The 15,571-nt window shown below is 37.1% G+C and overlaps 1 protein-coding gene across 1 annotated transcript in view; it reads right to left on the reverse strand.

The window, feature by feature from the left end:
• Nucleotides 1-14,237, reverse strand: part of DLC1 (DLC1 Rho GTPase activating protein) — a 413,181-nt gene extending 398,944 nt beyond the window's left edge. Inside the window, exon 1 of the mRNA XM_059384365.1 lies at nucleotides 13,972-14,237. The gene's annotated coding sequence lies outside the window, so the exon portion shown is untranslated. The remainder of the gene's footprint in view (nucleotides 1-13,971) is intronic.
• Between the last annotated feature and the right edge of the window lie 1,334 nt (nucleotides 14,238-15,571).

Genomic DNA, 15,571 nt, shown 5'->3' on the forward strand with positions numbered 1-15,571 from the left:
ATTCTTTTTAGCTTCTAAGGAGTTTAGTTTGTGTACTGCTATTAGAATTTGGCCATAAAAATGTAAGTAAACCAGAAAACCAGGCCTGAGATAAGGTAAAATATAAACACATTCTAGGTAGCCTTCACCTTTTTGCCTTGAATTATTCAAACCCTTCGTTCAAGGAAACAAATTATACCAATGTAAACTGAACTTTACAAAAATGACTAGTCCAAACGTTGTCCCATAATGAAACCAAATTATTGGACCATAAAAGAAAAATCCCATTCAAAAGAGCGGGCACTTCGAGTTTTTCCTTCACACAAGAACTGTCAGCACATAACATGGATTGGCTTATTGATTTCGGCCATAAACAAGATTAACTGCTGTGCTGGTTTTGGGTCACTTCAGTCTACTGAACAGGATTCTGAGTCCCTACCAAAAATTTCAAGGTATTCTGACTAAGCACTTGCCAGAAAGGTAAATATTCCAATCCTATGAAGACCAGCAGAGTTAAGGAATATACTAGATTTGGTACCCTAGCCCGACAAAATATCTTTCTGGATACTATCGGGTTCCCTCAAAGGTCTGTGACCATTTGAAAATGGTCAGCCTGCACATTTTCCATGTTGGCATTCATTCTGCACTCAAAAGAAAATATAAAGTCCCCGAATTCCATGCATAAGTCATTATAGTGTGGGAGGCTACGGAAAGTGGAAAAAACGCATAGATGCAGGCCAGAAAATTTCTGCTTTCATGGGCAAATTTGGGTTGTAATAGGGCGGTTCTGTTTTAGATGCTTTCTTTTCTTTATTTTTATCCAGTGTAGAGAGAGCAGGCTAACTTAAGAAATGCCAAGTGGTATTACTGTGTCATTCCTAAGCCACATTCACATTTAAGTTGAGACTAAATTCTGGATTCATTTCTTTTACTAAAAAGAAATTGAGTTTTATTAACTCCTTGGGGGAAGGGATTATAGAAAAGGTTTACCCTTAGGGCCTTACCATAATATTAATTGACTTCACTCAACCTTGGCAAATAGGTGAGTGTTTTTATAATGTCAAAGGAAGACAGTTCGATAAGTTCTAAAGCCGTCTAGTTGCTAAGAGAGATGGTAAATTAGGTAGATTGAACACATGAAAGCATTAACTCCTGTCCTGCTCATCTACGTTCTTTGGACATTTCCAAATCATTCCTGTGAATGTATAGTGTCTATATTTTTTAAGACAAAAAATTTCCTAATTATCCTTATGACCAACATCTCTCTATTTTCAGTGCTCATTCCATATCCTGTGGTCTGATAGATTTTTTAAAATTTTCTCTCTTCAAACCTTGTTATTCACACTTCCTATTCAAATATTGTTTATAAGCTTGATAGTTAAAATCTGCCCCCATGAGCTAAAGCCTGAACAGAGTATTAAGAAGAGGGTTCAACATCATGAGCCATCAGGGAAATTCAAATCAAAATCACACTGAGATATCACCTTACACCAGTTAGGATGGCAAAAATTGACAAGGCAAGAGACAACAAATGTTGGAGAGGATGTGGAGAAAGGGGAACCCTCTTACACTGTTGATGGGAATACAAGTTGGTATAGTCACTTTGGAAAACAGTGTGGAGGTTTCTCAAAAAGTTAAAAATAGAGCTACCCTATGACCTGGCAATCACACTATTGGATATTTAACCTAAAAATACTGATGTAGTGAAAAGAAGGGCCATATGCACCCCAATATTCATAGCATCAATGTCCACAATAGCTAAGCTTTGGAAGGAGCTGAGATGCCTTTCAATAGACGAACGGGTAAAGAAGATGTGGTTCGTATATACAATGGAGTATTACTCTGCCATCAGAAAGGAGGAATACCCACCATTTGCATAGACTTGGATGGAACCAGAGGGGATATGCTAAGTGAAATAAGTCAAGTAGAGAAAGACAATCATCATATGGTTTCACTAACATGTGGCACATAAGGAATAGCACAGAGGCCATTAGAAGAAGGAAGAAAAAAATGAAGGGGAGGAATTGGAGGGGGAGACGAACCATGAGAGACTACGTATGGACTATGGACTCTGGGTTTCAGAGGGAAGGGGTTGGAGGGATGGATGAGCCCAGTGATAGGTATTAAGGAGGGCATGGATTGATGGAGCATTGGGTGTTATACGCAAATAATGAATCATGGAACACTACATCAAAACTAATGATGTCCTGTGTGGTGACTAACATAACATAACATAACAAAATAAAATAAAATAAAATAAAGAGGGAATACTGGATTACTGAGTATATTGGCCTCATTTTCTAAATCATCTGAATTTACTAGAATCCATCCTATAAGTTATAGATGTCTTTGTAAAAGACCTGATTTTTCCCTATCAATCTCCTCATCAGATTGCTCTCTTTAAAATTATATTTCTTTTTTTTTCTTTTAAAGATTTTATTTATTTATTTGACAGTGAGAGATCATAAGTAGGCAGAGAGGCAGGCAGAGAGAGAGGAAGGGAAGCAGGCTCCCTGCTGAGCAGAGAGCCTAATGTGGGGCTCGATCTCAGGACCCTGAGATCATGACCTGAGCTGAAGGCAGCGGCCCAACCCACTGAGCCACCCAGGCGCCCCTAAAATTATATTTCTAACTATCGACTATTTGTGTTGCAAGTTTTTGTTACATTTTCTTGGTAATCCTTTTTGTGCATTTTCATTCAGAATGAGCTCAGCTGCTGAAGATTTGGATGAGGGATCTGGAAAAGTGTAGGTCATTTCAGGGTGTTGATTTTATGAAGTGAATTTCCATGGGGATTTTTCACTTCTTAAATGCATGTGTTCTAACACCACTATATTTCAAGAGACTCTATGTACCTCTAATGTTGTAACAATTCTGGAAAATGTTTGCAAAATGGCCAAATTTGCTTTTTGTGATATTAGTGCATAAGATGTTTAGACACAAATTAATCTCAAATTTATTATTTGAGTTAATTTTGTAACACCACTCCTTAACATAAGCATTTTGTGCCAAACAGTGTTTTATTTTATTTATTTATTTTTTAAAAAGATTTTATTTATTTATTTGTCAGAGAGAGAGCGAGCACAGGCAGACAGAGTGGCAGGCAGAGACAGAGATAGAAACAGAAGCAGGCTCCCTGCTGAGCAAGGAGCCTGATGTGGGACTGGATCCCAGGACTTTGGGATCATGACCTGAGCCAGAGGCAGCTGCTTAACCAACTGAGCCACCCAGGTGTCCCACTATTTTTTTTTAAATATTTTATTTATTTATTTGACAGACAGAGATCACAAGTAGGCAGAGAGGCAGGCAGAGAGAGAGGAGGAAAGCAGGCTCCCTGCTGAGCAGAGAACCCAATGTGAGGCTCGATCCCAGGACCCTGAGATCATGACCTGAGCCGAAGGCAGAGGCTTAACCCACTAAGCCACCCAGGTGCCCCCAGGTGTCCCACTATATGGTATTTTAAAGTTAACTGAAATTAAATATTGTCATACTAAATGACATCAATTGGAGATGTTCTAGTTTGAGAATCACTGACCTGTATCCCATATCAAATGACCACGTTCTCCTTTGCACCTGCTTCTGAAATAAACACATACTATGTATTTTGGCCTTTTGAGTGTCCTTAGAGAAGAAGATTCCGATGATAATCACCATTGCTCATTCTATAGTCTGGGAGAATACGATGCAATTAAAGCACTGGAGGCTGATATCAAGTGGGCAGGAATGAAGAACTGACAGCAGCGCTGGCTGGCCAAGATCACTTCTCCAGTTCTTGTTTATTTAATGCCCATTGGGCCACAGACACTCTGCTAAACGTTGACAATGTAGACCTAAATAATATATATTCCACCTTTCCTAAATGAGCTTACAATTTTATGAGAGAAACTCATGTAGAGAAAAATAGTAAGTCTTCTCATGGCCACAAATTCCATGTAAGTTTTAACATAAAGCAGAGGGTCATCAGTTTCTCCTTCCCTCTTCCTTCCTTCTGCTTTCTTTCTCTTTTCCTTCCTTCCTCCCTTCATTCCTTCTATTTTCTTTCTCCCTCTTTCTCTCCCTTCCTTCCTCTCTTCCTTCCTTCCTTCCATCCATCCATCCTTCTTTTTCAATAGTGAGTCCTGTGGGATGATGGAAATGTGAGGTAGGACTTCCAGAGGAGAAAATCCCTACACGACGCCCTCTGTGGTAAATGTCCTGCCTCCACAACAACCTGAGGTTCAGAGTTTCACCGTTCTAGAATCACCTCTTCGGGAAAGATGGCAGAGGCAACAATAAGCTCCAGAGAATTACTAACAATGTGAAAACCCATTTGACACCTGGGAGGGGAACCACATTTCTCAAGTGCATTCAGAGAAAATTGAGGGGAGAGATTTAAAAGAAAAAAAAATTTTTTTTTTCAGAAAATTTCACAGACCTGTCTTCAGATTCAAGAAAATCTGTGAAGTATGAAGTAATACAAGAAATAAAAATATACCACACCAAGAAACATTATTGTGAAATTTCAGAACTTTAGAGGTAAGCAAATAAACATATATGTTATCAGAGAAAAAGAGAAAAGAGGCTATACATTATGCATTGGGAATCCCAATGTTATTGGATTTCTTAATAGCAAAATTGGAAACAAGACAGGCAAATGTATCTTCAAAATTCTGATGGGAACTTATATCTACCTTATTTTTAATCTGCCTTATTTTTCTTTTATTTTAACCTACCTAATTTTAATCTACCTTTAAAAATTTCCCCCTCTTCTCAAGAAACTACTGGAGGGATAGTTCTATCCAAATAAAAGAATAAATAAAATGGAGAAGACATGGAGTCAAGGGAGTCAGAAACTCAACACAAAGACCAGGGCATGGGATTTCTAGGATGAAATTTATGTAGCAGGCCGAGCAGGCAATCATTTCACATAAATCCTAAAGTTCTCTATAAGAGATGTCTCTAAGGTAAAAAACCATGGAAATAATAGATTATATGAGGTATGTGGCCACAATAAGAGGAATTTATAATAAAGTCAAACAATTTCGGTGGAAGAGTTAGTAATATTTACACAGAAAACAAAAAATCAATTATTACCTCCAGGAAACACAGGGTTTTAAAAGAAAGGAAATATAATCATAGTACATGACCTGGTGTAGCTGTGATTTTTTTGTGTAGCCAAATAATGCAAACAGCAAATACTGACTTAACAAAAAAATTATGACAGCAACTATTTTTGAAGCATAAAATTTTTGTAGGAGTTGAGGTTAGGGATGCTGGGAAGAATCATCTCAGAGAGCTGACTCTTCATTTTTCATAATAGGAATTTAACAGATAATGACTAAAATGGGAAAAATATAGTATAATCATAATGTTTAGAAATACAGAGGTTATAGGGAAAACAGCCCCAAACAGTTAACATTGTTGTAGTTCTTTGTGTTATTTGCTTGAGGCAAAGAAAAATTTCGGAATCTCAGAAAGCATGTTAAATAATATCCTAAATTTAAACTATATTTTAATATGTTCCACAGCAGTAATTTTAAGATTGAGTTGATAGGTAAATACATCTACATTTCCTCTATAATATGTCTAATAGGACCCAAATATTCCCTGTGTTCCCTCCCACCCTCTCCATATCACCCCCTCACAAGCACAAATATATCTTTCTCCTTCCATTTGCACAATAAAGGTGCCAGTTTGGGTATTTATTTGGGGCCAATAATATCATGCAATTTTCCATAAGGTTCTTGGGTGATTTTTTTTAATGACCATTTTCTTCCCCCAACTCTTTTAAGAACTCCTGCAAGTCAGGAAAAAAATATTCTTGGTAATCCTCTTAGTTATAGCCTTCTAAAATGTTATCTGAACAGAAGTTTTAAGATACAAAAAGTAAGATGTAAATAACTTTAATTGAGTAAATGCATATGAAAAGAGAAATTCTCCATTGCATTATTTCAACTTCTTCTGGACACCCCATCATAGTACTTAGCAAGATGGCAATTTTCCTCATTCAACCCCTTAGACCTTTAAACGTGTGTATCTTGTATCCTTTCAGAACGCAAATGACATACATAGACATATATATGTATACACATACAAAAATAAAAATTTAAAAATATATGTACACACACACACAGGTAATTGGCTCCCAGGTTGTTTTAAAACAGCTTCACACAGATTCTATGTATTTAATAGAAGGGAAAATAAAAGTGTAATAGTACTGACATTTTCTCTTTATTTTCCTCTCTCCTTAGGTGGCCTCAGTTGCTTTGGTTTCCCTTAGGGTCTTCTTCATTACCCATCCCATGTTGAATTTCTAGGTCATGTTTTCCTTCTTACAACTCCTTTACAGCATATCTATGTGTAATATCTACCACAGAGCATATTCTCAGTCACTGGGGGCAAGAAGAAAAGATATGAGGAAAATAACCTCCTTTTAATTGCAAGTGGTTTCAGCTCTCAAAAAGGCACTCTTACAAGAATACAGAATTTATCTGAGCAGAGAAAAGAACATTTCTACATTGACCAACTTTGTGGCTAATATGATAAGTCAGCAAAATGGAGACACTGGGAATCTGAACTCCTATCATGATTTTCAATCTTTATGTGTCTTAGTCTCCTCTCAGGGAGTCACATTTGCAAATAGAAAAGGCCTCCAGACCACTTTAGAACTAAATTAGACAACTAGAACAGATGCAACAACATAGACATGACCACAACTTAATGGAGTTCTTCAAATGTGTGCTCGCTAGTTTCAAAGTAAATCTTCACTACAGTGAACATTTGCAAAGGCCAGAATGAAATTTGTTTTCTTGATGGAGCTGTCAAGGAACGAATTATCTAGCGAACCAAATTGTGCACATTTGGGTATCTTCCCACTGCTCCTCCAGCTCAGTGATAACATGAAGAGGAATGCTTTTCATTGCCAAACTGATCTTTCATTTCAAGATGCTCAGGAGCAGTAAGAAAGCGGGGGCAGAGACGACTCTTCCTAATTCCTTTATGTAAATGCAGGAACAAATAGCCAAAAAAGATAACACATTTTAAAAAAGCATTTCTATGAGTCTACTCAGGGGTCAGAGTAGCCAACTTTTAGCAAAAGACAATTGGTGCTTTTCCTTTAAAATATTCATGTTGTCTAATCCAAATCAGAAACGGCTAGAAATAGACTGTGGGAGAGAGAGAGACCTTTAATAATATGATGCAGGAATTTATCTTCATATGATTTCGTGCAGATTTTCTTTCTTTGGTAGCAATCTGCATTCTAATTCTTCACAAAATCATTACCCATTTACTTTTGCATATTTTGTCAGATGTTGGAATTTACTCATTATGCCTCATTAGTTGTCTGTGGAAAACAAACTCGTATTGAAATTCTCTTTTTTAAAAAAAATTATTTATTTGACAGAGAGAGAGAGAGAGAGCACACAAGCAGGGAAAGCAGCAGAGGGAGAGTAAGAAGGAGTCTTCCTGATAAGCAGGGAGCCTGATGTGGGATTCGAACTCAGGACCCTGGGATGACCTGAGCAGACGCTCAGACAGATGCTTAACCAACTGAGCCACCCAAGTGCCCTTTATTGAAATTCTGTATTGGTAAATTATTGAAGCTTAAAATATACATATATATTATATATGTATTATATATGGAATAGCTTCCATGTATTTGGGCTGTCTGGATATTAAAAAAAATAGTAAATTATAGAAGAAACCACCCATAATGAACAAAGTCAGGGGAATAAGGATTATATTACTTTTTCCAAAAGATACATCCAAGTCTCCATCATTTCTGGTCTTTAAAAGAAAAAGGAAGAAGTAGGTATCCAATTTAAAATATTCTTTTAAGATTTATTACTTTTATGTATATCTCAACTTTACTAGGCATGGAAAATTTTTTCGTATACTTAGCTTTCAGAGTCAAAGATTCCAGGAATTAGACAAATGTGACAATGAACTCTGTTCAGTTCACTAGAAGTCAGCTCATTGTAAAAAATCAGGTTTCTAAAATTGCAAAAATTATTATTCCTGTGGTGCCCTATTTTTACCTTCAGGTTCCTGCTATGTAATTCAGCCTCAGTAATTTCTGAATTTTTTTTTTTTTTTTTTTTTTTTTTGCAGGGAGGAGCCCAGATCCTGGCAGTGTTCAACTTATTACCCCTTACAGCTCAGGTCAGCCAGCTCTGCAGAGTCTCTAAAAGTTTTCTTAAGTCACCCACATGTAATTTGAGGAAATCTTGGAAAACTTCATAATATTTGCCTGATATCACTAAGACCTTTTGGGGGATAGCTGATTTCCAAAAGATTCCCCAAATTCATACCATCATGGGGAAAAAGATTGCATCATGGATGCAGTAATTTCTAGCTATGTGTATTTTCTTTGGGTTTCCCCATTTTATTTTATAAAAGTACATGGTTTTCTCAATGATAGTGTTCCATCCTAGGCAGAATCCTTCGAGCATTTAGAACTATACCATAGCTTAGCTATTTCTGCAAATAAACTCACTAATAATTAACCATTTGGGTTTTTGCCTTAGTATCTTTTTTCTACCAAACCCCTATAACCAAAGAAAAGTATTGTCTTTGTTCTGAACTTGCTCCAGTTGAAATTTTTCATGTGAAAGGAAATAGTTTAGAGTTAAATTTGTCATCAAGAACTTGGTTGCTTTTTGTTTTTGAATGGCAAAGCAGTGTTTCTATTCAACAAGGGACATGGGTTATAATGCTTTATCATCAGCATGGTGAGCTGCGTCTTTGCTTTAAGTGGCCACTTTCTATTTTTAGCTTTGCTATCATTTCTAAGAACCCTCTAACAGTAGACACAGTAATCACTAACTGCAAATGAAAAATATGGCTACACCCACCCAGGTGCTTGGCTTGCTACGTGCCAAGAGAATACTGAGATTTCCCTTCTTCAAAAAGTACAACTTCCACTGAAATTGGGAACATGACATCACTGGGAACTTAGCTATTCTGTTAGGTCACTATCCTACCAAGTGTTGATGCCTCTGCCATCAACTTTGCCTGCTGTGCTTAATATCTGTAATTCTCATCTTACTTTATCATGTACCTATGCCCAGTGGGGCTTGTTTTGATTTCCAAGTGTTCTTCTATATACCCAACTAACAGCAGGCACACTGAAAACTTCTGATCATGATAATAGGAACAGTAACAAAGGACTTCCATTTACTAAGCATTTACTGTGGGTCAGGTACTGTTCTCTTACACCATCTCCCTTGGTAATAGTACTCACAAATACTCCATAGAGTAGTTGCTGTTACTGCCTTAATTTTATAGGGAGGAATTTTGGTAGGACTTAGTAACCAGCTCAAGGTCAAATACCTACCAGTGGCAAAAGTTACGATCTCCATTTTTTTGTGGAGGTAAGATGCCTGTTAAAGAACCATTCCTTCCCCCACACCCCCAGTGATTTGGATTAGTTACCTAGATTTTGTGTTCCTCAGTTTTCTCACCTCTGTAATGGGAATAACGAAAAGTTTTGTTGAGGGGAAAATAATAGTATTAAGCTAAAATAATAATACTAAGCTAGCGATACGCATAGGACATTCAATCCATTGCATATTGTGAGAGAATTCACTCGATGTTTGGGGACAGGATGCTGTTGCTGCTGCTGAAAACGGTGACTCCTTTAGTTTTGATTGATTTTAGCCGCAGAATCCATGGCTGGGTGTGAGACACAACTATCCCTTGCATGCCCATGTGGTTTCAATATAAAAGAGCAACTTGACCAAAATGTGAAATACCATGAGTCTTTCTTCCTTCCTTGACTAACTGACCTATGCTTTTCTAAACAAAGATTTGTTTGTTATACTGTGTGCAAAACAGTTTGCCCATATAAAATCTCATGGGATGCTCAAGATGACCCAATGATAGAACTGTTCTCACTATCTTCCTTGCTTTACCAATTAAAAGCAGAAGCTCAAAGTAGTTATGGGGCAAGCTTCACATTGCAGAACATCAAGTGGCAAAGATACAAATCAGAGCCAGTTTTTGGACTCTGCCCAGGAGCTTTTCAGTTCACCACCCCATTTAAATTGTGGAAAATTCACTAGAGCTCTGCTGTCACTGGTTTCACATAACTTTTACTTTTAAACTACTTCTGGATGCTCATGCTTCCCTCTGGTTTTCAATGATTTGTAACGTCTTCTTATGAGAATGTTGTTAACCTTTGGCCTGAGGCTCTGATGATTCTTGACAACCTCTTATCTTCTTTCCCCTGTAAAAATTATTTTATCATCACAGGATGTCTGGAAAATTAAAAAAAAAAAAAAAAGTCCCACAATGCCCACTCTTTACACCAGTTTTGCTTTCCTTTCTTTCCTATTTCCCTCCAATTTATTCCATAAACAATTATTGACAAAACAGGTATTGAATGCATCTGACATGCTAATATGTTTATGGCTGAGAATAACGAGAAACATTGAATTTCTAAACTTGCTCTGATCTTCCTACTTCCTTTCCAACTCATTTCCATGATAGGATTGATTTTTTTCTTTGAATTATTTGAATTGTATTGCTGAAACACTTTGTTAATCTAGTCTAATACAAAACAACCTTTTTACATGTACAGCGAGTACAATAATTTTTTCTACCCATCTACCTTAATTAATGAGCACATTTATATGCACACGGTTTGCATCGCCTTCCCACTATTTTTTGCACGCAAGTCCTTATTTAATCTTTTCAACTTGATTTGCATATTCTATAATCTACTCAATCAAAATCAACCAATCTCTTTTTAACTAGGTCTAAATTCACCTTTATTCTGTTTAGTTTCATTAAAAACTAAGTCCATCTGTTTCTCAAAACTCTATGAACTGACTAGCAATTTAACACCAAAATAGAACCATGGAAGTAAATCCTTATATCCACACCAAAGTGAATCTGGAGTTGGACTTCTTTCCAAACTTGATTGGTTTAAGTTGTAGACATAAGGGGCTTATCATTCAATGGGGGAAGAAGGTACAACAGTCAAGCCAATTCCTTCAAGTCTGGGGGTTTTTACTTTTCTCATACCCTCTTTAAATTCTCATGTACAATTACTGGCAAGTCTCTATTTTTATCATAAAATTCTCTGATCCAGGTCTAGACCAACTCTTTGGAAATTTGTTGTAGTGTAACGATTTCTACAGAAATATTCTTATTGTAAGATCATATACTAATTCATTCATTCTCCAAGAAGAAACAAGATCAAAACAAAGGATTAATTTAAAATGTCCCCAATATAGACTTGTTTAAAGCCTACAAGACCCAATCCTCTATGAGTGAGATTAAAGCATGCCTACAGTCTTGATAATGAGGTGTATGGTATGGGCAGGTTTAAGTGTGGTCAGAAAAAATCCTCCTTTTAAATTATAAGATTCTTAAGAAAATAATAAAATGATGTATTCTCTTTTGCTAGGCTCTCTTGTCACCGGGCAGTCAGTTATCTAGGCTACTGCTTTATTTCACTGATTCCTCATTCCAATAATGTGTAGGATAGAGACACTGAGAGTGTTGAATAATGCATCTTTAAAGTGTAATAACATCAGGAAATTCAATCTGGTTCATAAAAATGGGGGAAAAGGGATCATGACACACATTCTAAGAAATGGCATGCAGTAGAAATGACATATATTCATTTTGTGAGAAAGTTTCTTGCCTTGGAAAGGGAAGTATTCAGTGTGCCTGGCAACATCTACTGTCATATATGAAGTATGATGCAACTTAAGCAGCCAACTCTCTCATTTTACACTGCACCAGTCAGACATGTACTTATATACTGTAAGAAATTCTATATTCTACAACTAAAGGACTTTGTAGAAGGCTCAGAGTAGATATATGAACCAATTAAAGGATTGAAAATAAGCTGTACAAGGGAAGATGAAAGGAATCGGCTTTATTTGACCCACAAATGTACACTTATGTTTTCTTATGTCCATTTCAGTTTTCCATATTTCCACTGAGGAAAAACCCATAAAACTGGAAAGAAGCTATAGCAATAGAGCTGTAAGTTAGATAAAAGAAAGAATATCTGTGTACCTGAGATCCTTAAACCGATTCTGCTAGGGGGAAGTAAAATCTCTGAATGTCACTGGTTGGGACAGACTGGTTATGATACCATTTGAACAGGAGGATATCAATCAGACAAGCTCCTTTCTGACACTACTCTCTTAAGAAACATCAGTTGAAAATTAATATAACTATTAGCATATGGATTGATTTCCTTGGCATAAATATGAAATATAACAAAATGGTCACCAAAGAGTTACTCCACTGAAGTGTTTGTTGAAGGCAGGAGAAAACTTTTACGTATGAGAATATTTCATTACTTGGGTGAATTTGGTTCTTTTTTTAAAACCATGATTCACCCCCCCCATACTATACACAGGTGGCAACTTTGAGCCTTTCTTATTTTTTAAAGTGGTACTACAATTTTCTGTCAAAAAGTAGCCTTCTACTGGATATATTCATACTTCATTCAGCATGATTATTATTTGAGAGCAAGAGATGTAGTAGAATGATCTCTGAATAGTGAGGTGGTGTTCCACTGAAATCTCTTCTACTAGCTAGCAGTGTGACCTTGGACAGGTCACTTTTGAATGTCATTCCTCAGCTCTCTGAAGCAACCTAAGGACAGTGTTTGAAGTGGTCTCTTATGTTCTTTCCTTCTTTGAAATTCTTTTCAGGGATTTTATTAAATCATAATTCTGAGAAGCCAGCACTTTATTTTTCACATGCTGAACAAGATTTTTTTAAATCATATTTAAATGTTTTAACACATCTTAAATTGTTAGTGGATAGTTAAAATATATCAAGATAACTTATATTAGCATAGAATCCAATCGTAAGTTAGCTAATACAACAAATGGTCACCTTGTACTGTGTAAAAGTTTGGGATTAAAACACTTGATTTCTTATGATCCAACTGTCAAACAGCTCTCATCTTTCATTATGGTATTTTGTGTTCATCTAATTGATTTGGAAATATACACAAATATCTATCCCCTTCACATATCATTCCACATCATTCCTATAAAATAATTATTTTCATTTTTAATTCTTCGGAAGTATAAATGCAACAGTATGTTTTGCATTATAAGTTTATTTTATTTCAATCATTGCTAGATTTCTGTGTTCATATATTGCATGTTTAGACATTTAAGATACCTACAGCCCAGTGGAAATCTAATTTTATGACTGTATGAATTATGAATACATGATTGGTTTTTCATGTGATTGCAGTGATTTCCAGCTGCCTTAAAATAATAATACCGAATGTCGCTGTCATTGAGATTTACTTCAATTCTTCAAAAATGTTCACACAAATATGACCTGAGCAGGGAATCCAGGAAAGTTAATACAAACTAAATCCAATTCTAATACTTAAATTTTTAAAAGTCAGATCAAATAGTATTTAGGATGGAAATAATTTTTGAAGTTTCATGTGTTTACCTTTTTTTTTTAAATGAAACCTTTAAGCTGTACATTAACAGCCTGCACTGTGGTCAAAACTATTTTGGGGAAATACTGAGGAGTCCTATCTTCATACTTTATAGGACACATAGAATATTCTTTGGGGATTCATTATTAAGAAAAGTCACTCTGGTGCTACCTATTCTCCCTCTTGGCAAAGGAAGGGGAGATCAAAAGAAATCGTCTACACCTCACACTTAAGGGTGAGAATATGTATTTGTTTTTGTATTATGCCATGCACTAGGAAACCTGGTCTTACTCATAAAAAAGGTAAGATAAAAAGGGATTAAACTAAAATCTCAGTTTGTGGAGGAAAAGAGTAAAATCTCTCCGGAGCCTCTTTGAAGAACTGACATTGTGCTAAAACAATTCTGACTCGCAGGAATTTTCCCCTCCCTAAACATTTTCCACTTCCAGATTTCCTAGCTTAGCTCCCAAACATAGGAAACCACCACTCGGTGCACGAAGCTAATGTTTCTGTCAAACTTTCTGCCTCTTCCACGACCGCCTCAAAGCATAAAGACAAGAGAGTCCCCAGCGTCTTACCTAGACGAGGAGCAGCAGCTGAAACGCCCAGGCGTGACATTGTTCAACACTCAGGCGAGGAAAGAAGTCCGTCCCCGTGAGCTCCTCCAAAATATAAGTTCACATTTCGTGGTTGAGATCATGGCTCTATTCTAAGCAGTTTTTAACGCAGAGCGGGATTCTCACAAAAACACCGTCTGCAGCTGGAGGGGGCCTGGGCTCACGCAGGAGTCTGTCGAGGCGTTCCTAGGGACTTCTGTCCACTCAGTTCAGACTGATGTCTTGCGAAAGGGGCCTCCACAAGCAGGCCCAGATTGCCTGGGAAGCATTTCCTGCCTCTGAGGAGTGCATGTGAGAAAGAGTGCACGAAGCAGAGGGAGGGGGGCAGAGCAGAGCCCGCCTGGGCGACTGAGGAGTTCTGATTTTACACAGAACTGAAGGGAGTTTGTCAAAGCTCTTGAGGTGATTAGCTGGAGAGTCATAAAGTCCTAGAGCTTTCTCTATCCCACACTGCTGATGAATTAAGAAAAGAAAAGAAAAAAAAAGAAAAAGAAAGAAAAGCAAGGAAAGAAAACAGTTTTCTTCCTCCTCTACAGCTTTCCCACTCTATTAAATGTGTAGGCACGACTTCATCAAAATATTTCTGCCCTTTTTGCAAAAGATCTCTTCTGAGAGCAAGATGAATGTAAAGATTTCAAACCGTCCTCTCCTCAGTAGGAAAACTTTTTTTTTTTTTTTAAACACTACTCACAATATAAAATGCTGCAGCCCTACATCCTGTACCTGAGAGGATCTGTGAGTAAAACCCCAAGAAGCCAGTAAACAGGAACATGGTCTTCAAATCTCTCCCATCCCAGGAATCTGTCACAGAATTAGAGGAGTTCCTGTCATGGCACATGCGGCATTACCTCCAGTCAGAATCCTCCAGTCACACAAACGCAGGGCTGGGAGAGCAGAAGACAGACTCCATCTTGATCCTATTACAGTCTTGCTGACATTAACCACTTGCAACTTCTTCCCTCTAGCCTGACAGAGTCCCTGAATCACATCTCCAAAGCAGCTCACGGTATCTGCTTCCTTTGTCCGACACAAATTTTGTGAACTATCATCTGTTTATCTTTTCTGCTTTCTTGTGCCTCCACTGAATGACTTCCTCCTAGCTGCTCCGGGCTGGGAACTTGGACTACCATTTGGTTTTGATTAAAACCAGACAGCCAACTCTGGAGAATTTAGGGAATAAGCTAATGGAAACTGCAAGTATGGCTTTAATTAGTGCATCAATTAATAATAGATGTTAGCTCGTCTTATAAGAAGACGACACAAATATCAACACAGAGGAAGCTCAAGTGCTTCCAGGAAAGAAGTTATACCAACTCTCATTCCTTTATGACCCAGAATTCTCCTTAGGGAAAGTGGAAGGAAAGAAGTGGGATGTGGCCTTGGGACATCCAGGTTGTGGAAAGCCCGGAGAAGCAGCTTTGTTGTTTATACCAGAGAAACAGGAAATAGTATCTCTGAGTTTAATTATCTTGCTTGGGTGAAATTGCTCTGTAATGTCTCTCTTCTACTTTATTTACAATCAATGGTTTCTCTTGCTATTTATGACTGAAGAATTTTTTTT

Source organism: Mustela nigripes, chromosome 18, assembly GCF_022355385.1.
Source record: "Mustela nigripes isolate SB6536 chromosome 18, MUSNIG.SB6536, whole genome shotgun sequence".
In the NCBI taxonomy this organism is placed as follows: domain Eukaryota; kingdom Metazoa; phylum Chordata; class Mammalia; order Carnivora; family Mustelidae; genus Mustela; species Mustela nigripes.